Genomic DNA, 12,457 nt, shown 5'->3' on the forward strand with positions numbered 1-12,457 from the left:
CACAAGTTATAAAAAATCTATCTCCTGTGCTTATTCCAACCTTAACTAACATCTGCAATCTCTCTCTTGCTACTGGTACTTTTCCATCTCTGCTCAAACATGCAGTGATTACTCCTATTCTAAAAAAACAGAATTCTGACCCTAACTCTCTCTCTAACTATCGTCCTATCTCTCAGCTCCCATGCCTCTCTAAGCTACTGGAGAGACTTGTCTACTCTCGCATCACAAACTTTCTTAACTCTCACACCCTATTAGACCCGCTTCAGTCAGGCTTCCGCTCTCAACACTCCACTGAGACAGCACTGACTAAAGTGGTGAATGATCTGGTAACTGCTAAGGCTAAAGGCCATTACTCACTACTTATTCTTCTAGATCTATCTGCTGCATTTGACACTGTGGATCACACTCTTCTTGTAGAAATACTACACTCCCTAGGTCTTAATGATACAGCCCTTTCCTGGTTCACATCTTACCTATCTGATCGCTCTTTCAGCGTTCGCTTCTCTGACTCTACTTCCTCTTCACTACCTCTGTCAGTCGGAGTTCCGCAAGGCTCAGTCTTAGGTCCTCTGCTGTTCTCCATCTATACTTCCTCTCTTGGCAAACTAATAAGCTCTTTCGGATTTCAGTATCACTTATATGCGGATGATACTCAAATCTATCTATCAACCCCAGACTTGTCACCAGTGGTTTTGGGCCGAGTTTCAGAATGTCTCTCTGCCATCTCATCTTGGATGTCTTCCCGCCAACTCAAACTCAATATTTCAAAAACAGAATTACTTATATTCTCGCCAACTAAGAACAGTTACCATCCTGATATCTCCATCACTGTTGACAACTCGACCATCTACCCTACCCCACAAGCTCGTTGCTTAGGGGTCATCCTCGACTCTGACCTGTCCTTTCTTCCCCACATTCAATCTGTCTCCAAATCATGTTACATGCATCTAAAGAACATATCCAAAATACGACCGTATCTCACACAAGACACTACTAAATCTCTTATACATGCACTCATTATATCCCGCATTGATTATTGCAATAGTCTCCTGACTGGTCTTCCCAAGAACAGACTCTCACCACTACAATCCATTTTAAATGCTGCTGCTAGGCTGATCTTCCTTGCAAGACGCTCATCATCTGCTGATCCGCTCTGCCAGTCCCTCCATTGGTTACCTGTATCTTACCGTATTCAATACAAAACACTTCTACTAACTTATAAAGCTATTAACCATACTGCACCAGCATATATCTCTCTACTTATCACAAAATATCTCCCATCTCGACCACTCCGCTCTGCACAAGATCTGCGTCTCTCTTCTGCACGGATCACCAGCTCCCATTCACTATTACAGGACTTTCATCGGGCTGCTCCCATCCTATGGAATGCCCTTCCACGCACAATAAGACTCTCCAATAGCCTCCAAACATTCAAGCGTTCCCTGAAAACTCACCTTTTCAGGCAAGCCTATAATGTTTAAGTTCTACATGCATAACCCTCTGAGGCACTTATGTATTATATAGCTACCCTTCTGGACTTGTAACTTGGTGGGACTGCTATGGTATTACTGGTGCCTGTCCTTGTGTTTCCCCCTATATCCCTATAGATTGTAAGCTTGCAGCAGGGCCCTCCTACCTCCAAGTCTGTATGTTGTTACCCAGTTTGTTTTATCACTGTCTACTATTGTAAAGCGCAACGGAATCTGCTGCGCTATATAAGAACCTGTAAATAAATAAATAAATAAATAAATAAATTCAGAAAATGGTGGCATGAATCTTTTCCCTGGAAGATTTCATTTTATTTTTTAAGGAATGTGCATGTTACCTTGTATTTCCACTAGAGGGCAGGTGTTACGTCATGTCATCTTTAACAAAGCAAAATTGTAAAGACTCATCCAGGTGCATTCAGGAACTGATTTATCACTGTTTCCTATTGTAAAGCGCAATGAAATATGTTGCGCTATTTAAGAAATTGCAAATAAATACAAAATAATGGCTCAACTAAAGTGCCCGCAAATAATACATTTGAAAACTAGTTTCAGGGAGATTAAAGTTGGTAGTAGAATTTTGCAAAGCGCCCCATTGAGGGTGTGTGTCATGCTCCACCCAAAGTGCGTGTCCAGTGCCATATATGGAGAGATTGTGAAAAGAGATTGTGAACGGGCACCTAGAAGAGTGGGGGTGTACTGCTACATCTGAAAACAATCTTTTAAAATGATTTATATACAAACGTAGATGAGCCCCAAAGCAGTTAGTAAGAGCTACTATACTTGCTAAAGTGCTGGGAAATGGCTCTGGTGATTTAGTGTATATGTATCTGTCTCTCATGCCTTTTCCTCAAAAAAACTGTAACAGTGTAATGTCGGGTAGGTGAAATGAGGGAGATTGCTAGACTAATGAAGGAGAGAGGGAGATTGCTGTTATTTCATGGAGTCTCCTGCAGAATGTAGGAGCGTAAGAAACAATGCCGTAAATGACATGCATGCATGTATATGCATGTGCCCGCCATCAATCCTGTGGGTAGATGCTGGGTTACTCTTGTAATATTCTATAAATTACTGCTCCCAGCGTGATAGTCACTAGATTTAAAGCCGTATTTTGTTTCAAACAAAACAAACCTGGACTTGCTACCAGCTATCTCACCAAAATCCTGCAGGGACCAGTACATCACAGCATTTTGCATCTATTTCTTGTATGTTAAAGAGCTATGCAGGAGAAACCTCATACCTCGCAACTGTCCCATTTACAGAGGTATAGTACCTCTAATTAGAGACTGTCCTGTTGTCCCTCCCGTGAGTGGCAGTGTCCCGTAGGCAAAGGGGGGGGGGGGGGGCAGTTGGGGGAGCCGAAGATCACTGCTGCTCGTAAAGACGGAGCAGCAAAGTGACAAAAAATGGGGGAATTTGCGCTAGACCTATCCTGGACCATGCCCACCTGACTCGTAGCTCCCTTTTCAGGACACCCATGGTTTCGGAGCAGCAAGTCACGATTTTCACTAACCAAAAGTTGGGAGGCATGCATCCTATGAGATTCATGCTTTTCGAGTTGCTGACTTCTGACTTCTGAATTCAGACTGCACTGCCCATTTAAACTCACTCTGCATCAGGGGCACCCCAACCTGGTTGGGAGGGGCCAAGATATAATTTAATTTTGGTGCCCCTAAATCGCTGGATGTTAACTCTTCAAGGGCAGCTGGACTTACCTACATGATGAGAGAGATTTTCTATCTATCTATAAATAGGTACCTTGAGGTTCTTAGAAGGACACCTTAGGTTGATAGTCTAGGAACAAACTGATTATGTATAAAGTGATTGGAAGCCAGTAGCACCAAATTTGGCTACCATAAAACATGTGGACAATCAGAAACACAGCTGTACACCACCACATAACTGAACCAAAGGATGGCAAGTAGGCAGGGCCATCTTAACAGCAGTGTGGGCCCCTGGGCAAAGCAATGCACTGGGGCCCTTACCCATTCTCTGCTCCTAGGGGTGGGGGGTGCTATCAGCAGCAGCTTTGCTGTACCACGGGTGGCAGGGGGTGCTCTATCTTCCACTCAACATGTCGGACCTGGAGCAGTAACTTCTGCTAATTACTCCTTGACTGCACAGGAGGTGGGAGTTAGAACACTAACGTGTGGAAGGGGGCACTGAGCTGAATGAAGGGTCCCTTGTAAATTACTTCCAGGGAGGTAGGGGGTGTTTTATACGCAGGGGAGGGTTGGATAATGGAGTGGGCTTAATATTCGTCATTTTCTGGTGGAAGTGCAGCTTGTTTGACTGCAGATATCGCCATTATCTGGAAATAGATTTCATAGCCTTCAATAGTATAAAAAAGTAGAGTTCCAACTTTCAGGAGGTGCTGGGAACTTGGGGATCAGAGATCAGGAGCCAGAGCAATCCATTGACAAAAAACTACACCAGATGTTTGGAGCTGGAGCAGGGACCGGCTGCTGGAAGGCTGATATCTCTGGTTCTGGACATGATAGAGACAAGCCGCTAGTGTCAGCACAAAGGGGAGAGTCCCATCTTTTGGAATATACTCTCTGACAGAACCTGAGAAATCTGCTTGGGAATTGCAATTAACAGGTCAGATGTGGACTGCTGCTTTGAAGTTGGATATTTCCAGTTCCCCACGGCCGAGTTTCAAAATTCTGGTATCCCTGGAAAAAGGGGATCCTCAGCTATCAGCATAGGACCCTTATACATCTGGGCCCCCTGGGCAAGTGCCCATGAAGCCCATACGAAAAGACGGCCCTGCAAGTAGGCACAATTTACTTAATTTTATATTTTTTTCAAATTTATAAATAAAAAACCTTTAATCTTAGGGGTGCCGTGAATACAATGTTAACACAAGATTGTTTAGGACCCATTGCTCTATATACAAACATAGAGGACACTATGGGGAATGCAGATAATATTGTATTAAAATAAATGTATGGAGATGAGCGGAGGTGCAGAGACTGGAGCTGGCAGGAGCGGGCAGGGGGGTCCGTGCTGCAGGGATACCTGTGGCACTGTGTATTAAGCTGGCGGGGTCCTTGCAGTGATTAGGAAATAACTAGCGCTATCCGCCGGGGCGGCGGCACGGAATCCCTTCTGATTTTGAAAACACTGGCCACACGCTGATTGGCTGAATCTCAGCCAATCAGTGTACGGCAAGTGTTTTCAAACCCAGCAGTACTTTCTGCGCTGCCGCCCGGCGGATAGCAATAGTTATTTCCTAATCACTGCAGGGACCCCGCCACTGCCAGCTTAATACACAGCGCCGCAGGTACCCCCGCGGCACGGACCCCCCTGTGACTGCAGATTGGTCCATGATTGGACAGCAAGGTTCACACAGTTTACATTGTACTCACTTCACATGACATACACTGGGCTTTGATAAATGGAGCACATGTTAGGTGACTCCGGGTGTCATGGCGGTGCCCATGCAGCCGGACGCTGGGCTGCATGCAGGACTACAGCGATGAAGTGACAGTGTGACATCATGCCAGCCCACAGCATCGCCAGTTTCACCAGCAACAGATCTCCGACAGCGTAATGACCAACATGCGGTTAAGATGTGCGTACAAATGCCGCATTTCCTGACATTGTGCTATCGATATAACAAATATGCTATGTACGTATACGTATGTATAAATATACGTATGTATAAAACGGAAATACAAAGGTATGCAAAGACTAATGAAATAAGGGGTAAATGTGCAAACTTACAGACTACACACGGAATGATTTTTGACTTTCTTGGTGTGATCATTTGCAAATCGGCTGCAATGGTGAATTGTTCAAGGGCAGCAGTTTTTATTGCTGTAGACAAAGTGGATGAGCAGAAAAAAATTGGGTCCGAGTACACGGCCTGTGGATTTAACCAGCTACTGGATGCTCAAGCAGAACGGGGAGTGCGAAGACTTGTTCAGACTCATAGATGGTCAAGAGTGCATTAAATATCGGTTGGTCTGACTCAGGGACAACTCCAAATGGTCTCTCAATGAACAGTATACTGCCATAGGCGTGCGCAGCCCATTTTATTAGGGGGTGCACCATTGGAGGGGGCGTGTCCATCACTATCTACTGGGCGTGTTCATCATCTCCTATTATTACACATAATGAAACACACTAGACATAATGTCACGCACAATAATGCCCATCACACATGCCACACACCGTAATGCCCATTACAAATTATGTTAGGGCTTAAAAAAAATATTATTAAAACAGGGACGTCGAAGGCGCGCGCCAAAAATTAACACATACTTACATGCATATTACACATCACACAGCCATTACATAGTATACCACATTCCATAATGCCCATTACACGTTGTACGTGTAATTCCCATTACATGTTACGCCTCACACCATGATGCCCATTACACGTTACGCCTCAGACTGTGATGGCCATTACAGATTATGCCATGGGGGGGATGTGAAATGTTCTTTGCCAGGAGTCACATGCTCCCTGGGAAGGGGGTGGTTAAATGCTCGTTGACAAGGGGAGTTTTATGCTCATTGCTGGGGGTGCGCATTGCACACCAGCGCTCCCGTGAATCCACACTTCCGGGTAGCGCTGTGCACTCTTCTTATAAGATGCCCACCGGAGCCGCAGCCTCCTTCCCTTTTGAGCCGCTGGCCGGATGCTGCACGCCGCACACTGAAGCTACTTTACCTGTCAGCGGCAGGCAGCATCTGGTCAGCCGCTCAAAAGGGAAGGAGGCTGTGGCGGGCACGGGACACTTGTACCCCAAGTGCCCAGGGGCAAATGCCCGCCCGCACACATAGTATACACACACACACATATAATAAAAAAAAAAACGGTTTAACCTCAATATCCCTGGAATCAAATAATCCATATGGATCCGCCTGGTATCAGATTGAAGGCCCAGCGATTTGGGTTCGACTGAAATCAACCTCGAGCTTCAGTGATGCCGAAGGGGGAACTGGCAGCCATTGAACTGGGTGGGGGTCGGAATTAGCGGGTCCCATGTTATTCTATAGGGAAAACGTTCCAGCTTTGCCTGGCAGTATCTCCGGTTCCCAGGGGGCTAGAGACACGGGGTTGGGCTCGTTGGAAAGCCCCATCCCTCAGCTATGATTAGGAGGTGCCTGTGCACCCCCGGCACCCCCCTTGCGCACGCCTATGTATACTGCACATTACATCATATGTGCTACAGAGACAAAAGACCTGTCCATATGTAATTCCCAGGGCTGTAACTAGGGTGGTGCGGACCGTGTGGACATTGCTTGGCACATTTGGCATTAGCCCTGAGGGTGCACCATCTGCATCCACCGTCTTTGGATGCAGGGGCGTAACTAGTATTGTGAGGGCCCCATAGCGAAATTTTGAAAGCCCCCCCCCCCCATCCACCAGATAGAGGAGTACAGGAGGAAAGGAAGTGTGGAGGAGGGGGGTAGAGGATGAAAGGAGAAAGAGTAGAGGAGGGGGTTAGAGGAGAAAAGAGGGGGGGTAACAGATGAGAATGGGGTAGAGGAGGAGAGAGTTGGTGGCGGAGGACAGAGCAGTGGCAGAGGAGTAGAGTGAAAGGTAGAGGAGGAGTGAGGGGAAAGAGAAGGTGAGAGGGGGATACAGGTGGAGAGAGAGGCAGTAAAGGAGGTAGAGAAGGGCAGGGGGTAGAGGGGATGAGGGAGGTAGAGATGGAGAGAAGGGAAGTAGAGGATATGAGGGAGGCAGAGGAGGATAGGGGAAGGGGTAGAGAAGGAAAGGGGGTAGAGGAGGAGAGAGGGCCGGTAGAGGAAGTGAGGGGGATAGAGGACTTGAGGGCCAACAGAGGAGGAGAGAGTGTAAGTAGAGGATGTAAGGGACGGCAAAGGAGAAGAGGGCCAGTGGTAGAGGAAATGGGGGCAGAAACTACTGATTCAAGTAATAAGAACATAAAAATATGACTTAGAATAGACTGCGGTGGCAGGACGCTACCCTAGTTATGGTTGTGTAGGCACAAATACTGGTAGTGCACAAGCATTTACACACCTGGCTCAGGTGTGTAAATGTTTGTGCACCCCCAGTATTTGTGCCTACACAACCAGAACATAGCATGTTTACAGGGATATAGAAAGGGCTAAGGAGTTCTCCAATATAAAAAAATGGTCTTATACTGACTCCTCCACAGGCTTATTATGGCCAGTCTGCAGGATGTTCCGAGTACATGGTGTAGGAAAAGGCCCGGTGGCCATACTAGTGAGTTTGAAGAAACTCAGGAGCCCGAGATGTGCTCCCACCAGTGGCGTAACTATGGAGGGTGCAGGGGATGCAGCTGCTATGGGGCCCGGGCCCTGGGGGGGGGGCCCATAGCTCAACAGGCAATCCCCTGCACCCTTTTTTACTTAAGAAGTGCCATAGTAGCAGTGTCAGCACTGACAATGAGCAGCGTCGTCACATGCCACCTCCCCCGCAGCGGCAATGCTTTCATAATGGAGCGGGGAAATGAATGCTTACAGCCTCCTGTCTCCCCGCTATGATGCTGCTGGGGCTTGACGTCACTTTCTAGTGACCAGCCCCGGCGCGAAACACTCGGCACCGGCAATGTGTGGAAGAGGAGTGGGAGACCTAGGCAAGAGCGGCATGTAGAGGAGGATCTCCTTCCCACGGGCGTTGGAGACCCGGCCGGAGCTTCCTGTCAGTTGAAGGCGACTGCACGGATGAGGAGAGCCTCCCCCAGTGCACAGGTACACAGCATCAATAACACTTAGTGGTGAGCGATGGACACAGGACAGCCTGAACGGGGATCGGTGGGGAGTGATACAGGTCCCACCTCCTCTCTCCTCTTTCTTCTCTGTGCTCTCTCTCCCTCCACCTCCTCTCTTTTTCTACCTCCCCTCCATGTCTCTCCTGCTACCCCCTTTCCCCCCCTTCCCCTCTAATCTCTCTCCCTTCTACCTATCACCACATCCCCTCTGTCTATCATCTCCCCTCTCTCCTCCTTTCTCTGTTTCCTGCTCTCTCCACCCACCTACCCCTCATCTAACCTCTCTTCTCTTTCAGTCTCTCTTTCTCATGCTCCCACCTACTTCCCCTCCCTCTCATTTTCTCCTATCCATCTGTCTGCCTGACCCACTCACTCTCTTGCTCCCCTCTTTGCCCTCCATGAAGTGCTATCTATCCCTGACCACACCTCTCTATTTTCACGACACCCTCTTTGTCTCTCATATCCATCACTCTCTCTTCTGCCACCCTGAGGGTTATTGTAGTAACAATTGGGAGGGGTAGGGAGGGGTGGGGGGGGGGGCCTTTCAAGGTTTTTGCTATGGGGCCCAGAAGGTGCTAGTTCCGCCTCTGGCTCCCACCACCCAGTGCATGACCTAAATCGTGCATATGGGGTCCTGCGATCGAGTGGACCCTCTCCAAAAGGAGAAGGGCCCTGTTACTCCCCTGACCCCTCTCAGCCATAAGGCCGAAGAGGGGAAAAAAATGATCAGTGGGTCCTCTTCGCTGAAGCTTAGAGAGACTCGCTTTCCTCAACCCCCGGAAGGATTAGGACGGTGGGTCCTCCGCACCCGGTTTGGAGAGACCCGCAGTAGGCTTCCCTCCGCCTTGCGGCTCGGGGTCGCCCTTGAGGGACTAAAGCTCTCCCCAAAAGATTGAGAGCTTCGTTACATTGGGGAGTGGATGGCCCATAAGGGTCAAACCACACAACCCAAAAAAGTGACAAAACTACAGAAAACAAAGAACGTGCAAAAGTGACAAACGTGAGAAGGAAAATAAATAAATAAAGAGACCCCAGCCAGAAGGCTGAGGTGGGGGTGTGAAAAATTGTCCTACCCCATCCAAAAGGACGGGGTAAGGACGTGAAGCCTAACCTAGAGGGAAAGTGCGCAGTGCTAGTACATGGGGATTTTTGGGATCACCCATGCACGTTCGGCACACTCGAGTTTCCCCGGGGGCATAGTGCAGCCTCGGACTCCAGACAGTCAGCCAGTCAGCATCCGACCAAGTATTTATCTGCTCCACCAGCAGGCCATTTCCGGCCCCTGGCATGGGAATGGATACTCCACCGGGCTTTTCGATGAGTCTCCCCCGCAGAGGCCAAATAGACCAACTGTAGGAGAAGAAAACATATACTCAGTCCTGACGTTTCCCCTCTCCCAGGGATTGAGTACTGGGCTGGGCTTTTCGCTGTCTCTCTGGGAGGGGGGGGGGGGCATGTTTCCCCCGAACCAGAGAACAATCTACTCGATCCCAGCTTTTCCTGTCTTCCTGGGATTGGATACCGGGCTTTTCGTGTGACTCCCTCAGAGGCTATAGACCCCCGAACAAGAGCCCCAACTACTAAGCCCGATGCTTCTCCCCTCCCTACCAGTGTAAAGAATATGGTATTCCCTCCCCCAGCAGGGTGTAGATACTCAGCCAGACCTTTCTCTTGCCCGGAGCATGAGGCTACCTGACTCCTCAGCCCATATAGAATAGAATAGAATCAACATTATTGGCCATGTGTGCTTGCGCACAGTAGGATTTTTTTGCGGATTACAGTGCAGCATCAAGCAGGGATGAAGGGAACACATACCCGCCGAGCTGCACAGCGCCTAGGCACCCATCAGCGGTGCCACTGGTCGTTTCAGCCGCCAGGTGGGTAACAATATGAGCAGGGACAGTACAGTTGTTGCACAGGGAACACATACCCACCGAGCTGCACAGCGCCTAGGCAGCCATGCCTGACACCACTGGTCGTTGCAGCAGCCAGGTAGGTGACAAGATAAGCAGGGACAGTACAGTTGTCGCACAGGGAACACATACCCACCGAGAAGCACAGCGCCTAGGCAGCCACTGGTCATTCCAGCAGTCAGGTGGGTAACAGTATGAGCACGGTGTGAAGTAATAGTATGAGCAAAGACAGCACAGTTACAGCAAAGACAGTACAGTTATCACAAGGGAGACAAGGGATACATATGGCTGAGTGCACAGTTCCTAGGCAGCCATTGCGGTGCCATCTCGAATCTTCCTGTAGGGTAGCGTAGGGGTGGGGGAAGAAAGAGTCAGTCAGTGAGGCCGGGGGAAAGTCAGTGGGAGGGTTGGGTGGGTGCGGCGCCACCGCAGAGTTACCCGGGGCTGATGCGGCCTGCAGGGGGGGGGGGGTTGTCCTACTGGCCTCTGGATGTAATGACGAGGGTCCCCCTGGCTGATGTGCCTCCAGTCCCCCTCCTGTCCTAGACGGGGGGGATGGGTCACTGAGTGAGCCGGGGCCCTTCTCAACGAGTCTGCTGGTCTGCTTCTGCTTGTGCCCGGCCCTCTGCATCCATAGGGAAGGGAAGTGGAGGTGATCTGCCTTCCCGGGGTGTCTCCCAGGCCGATGGTGTTGCCGGGGGCTGCAGCACACTACTTCACTGGCCGGGTGCCTCTCCGGCGTCCTGGTTGTCCCCCCGGCCGATGGTGTTGCCTGGGGCTGCAGCGCACTACTTCCCTGGCCGGGTGCCTCTCCGGCGTCCTGGTTGTCCCCGCGGCCGATGGTGTTGCCGGGGGCTGCAGCACACTCCTTCCCTGGCCGGGGTGCCCCTCTGGCGTCCTGGGTGTCCCCCCGGCTGATGGTGGCTGCGGCGCACTGCTATCCACGGCCGGGTGCCTCCCAGCGTCCACAGCGCTTGGCGCTCGACCTCCTCCTTGCTCCGGCGGCACACACTGCTCCCCAGCCTCCACTGCCTGGCCGCCTCATCTGCCTGTCCTTGTTCCCCCTCCGCCACTCGCTGCACGCTGCTCCTGCTTCCGGAAGTATATGGGAAGGTACTTAGTCCGACTTTTCTCGATTCTCTGCCAGGGGCCAGTCCAGACCCACTGATAAGAACAGATGAGTTTGAAGAAACTCAGGAGCCCGAGGTGTGCTCCCTACCACCAGTGCTGTGCCTAAACACGTGCAAAGGGGGCCGTGCGATCGAATGGGCTTATCTCCCGAAGGAGACGGGCCCCGTTTTTCCCCTAACCCCAGGACCCGCCGTTCCCTATTTTCCCCTCTTCGGCCTTATGGTTGATAAGGCCGAAGAGGGGAAAATAGGGAACGGCGGGTCCTCTTCGCCGAAGCTTAGAGAGACCCTCTTTCCTCAACCCCCGGAAGGGTTAGGACGGTGGGTCCTCCGCACCCGAAGGTTTGGAGAGACCCTCAGTGGACTTCCCTCCGCCTTGCGGCTCGGGGTCGTCCTCGGGGGGACTGCAGATCTCCCCAAAACGCGAGAGCTTTGGCACATTGGGGAAATGGAAGGCCAGTAAGGGTCGACCACACTACCCAAAAAAAGTGACAAACTACAAAAAAAACAGAAAACGTGAAAGTGACGAAAGTGAGAAGGAAAATAAATATATAATAAAGAAGACCCTAGCCAGAAGGCCGGGTGGGGGTGTGAAAAATTGTCCTACCCCATCCAAAAGGACGAGGTAAGGACGTGAAGCGCTAACCTAGAGGGAAGTGCGCAGTGCTAGTGCTTACTAGTGCATGGTGATTTTTGGGATCACCGGTGCATGTTCAGCACCCCCAAGTTTCCCCGGGGGCACAGTGCAGCCTCGGACTCCAAGCAGCCGACCGTTCAGCGTCCGACCAAGTGTTTCTCTGCTCCCATCACAGGGCACTTTCCTGCCCCTCGCATGGGAATGGGTACTCCACTGGGCTTTTCGACTGACTCCCTTAGGGGCTGCGACCCCCTCGGAAGAGCAATCTACTCAGTCTCAGTGTTTCTTCGATCCCAAGGTTAAGGTACTAAGCTGGGCCTTTCGCGGTCTCCCCATCAGAGGCTAGGAACCTCTGGAACAGGAGCCATCTACTCAGTCCCAGCCTTTCTCCGCTCCTTGGGATTGGATACTAGACTGAGCCTTTCGCTGTCTCATCCTTCGGGGGCTACGAACCCCGTCAAGAGAGACAAACTACTAGGCCCAGTGTTTCTCCCCCCTCTCACCAGGGGCGAATTTAGGGGTCAGGCCGCCCCTAGGCACAACATTTTTGTGTCCCCCCCTATTTTAATGAAAT

The sequence above is a fragment of the Crinia signifera genome, chromosome 1 (assembly GCF_055691185.1).
Source record: "Crinia signifera chromosome 1, ASM5569118v1, whole genome shotgun sequence".
NCBI lineage: Eukaryota > Metazoa > Chordata > Amphibia > Anura > Myobatrachidae > Crinia > Crinia signifera.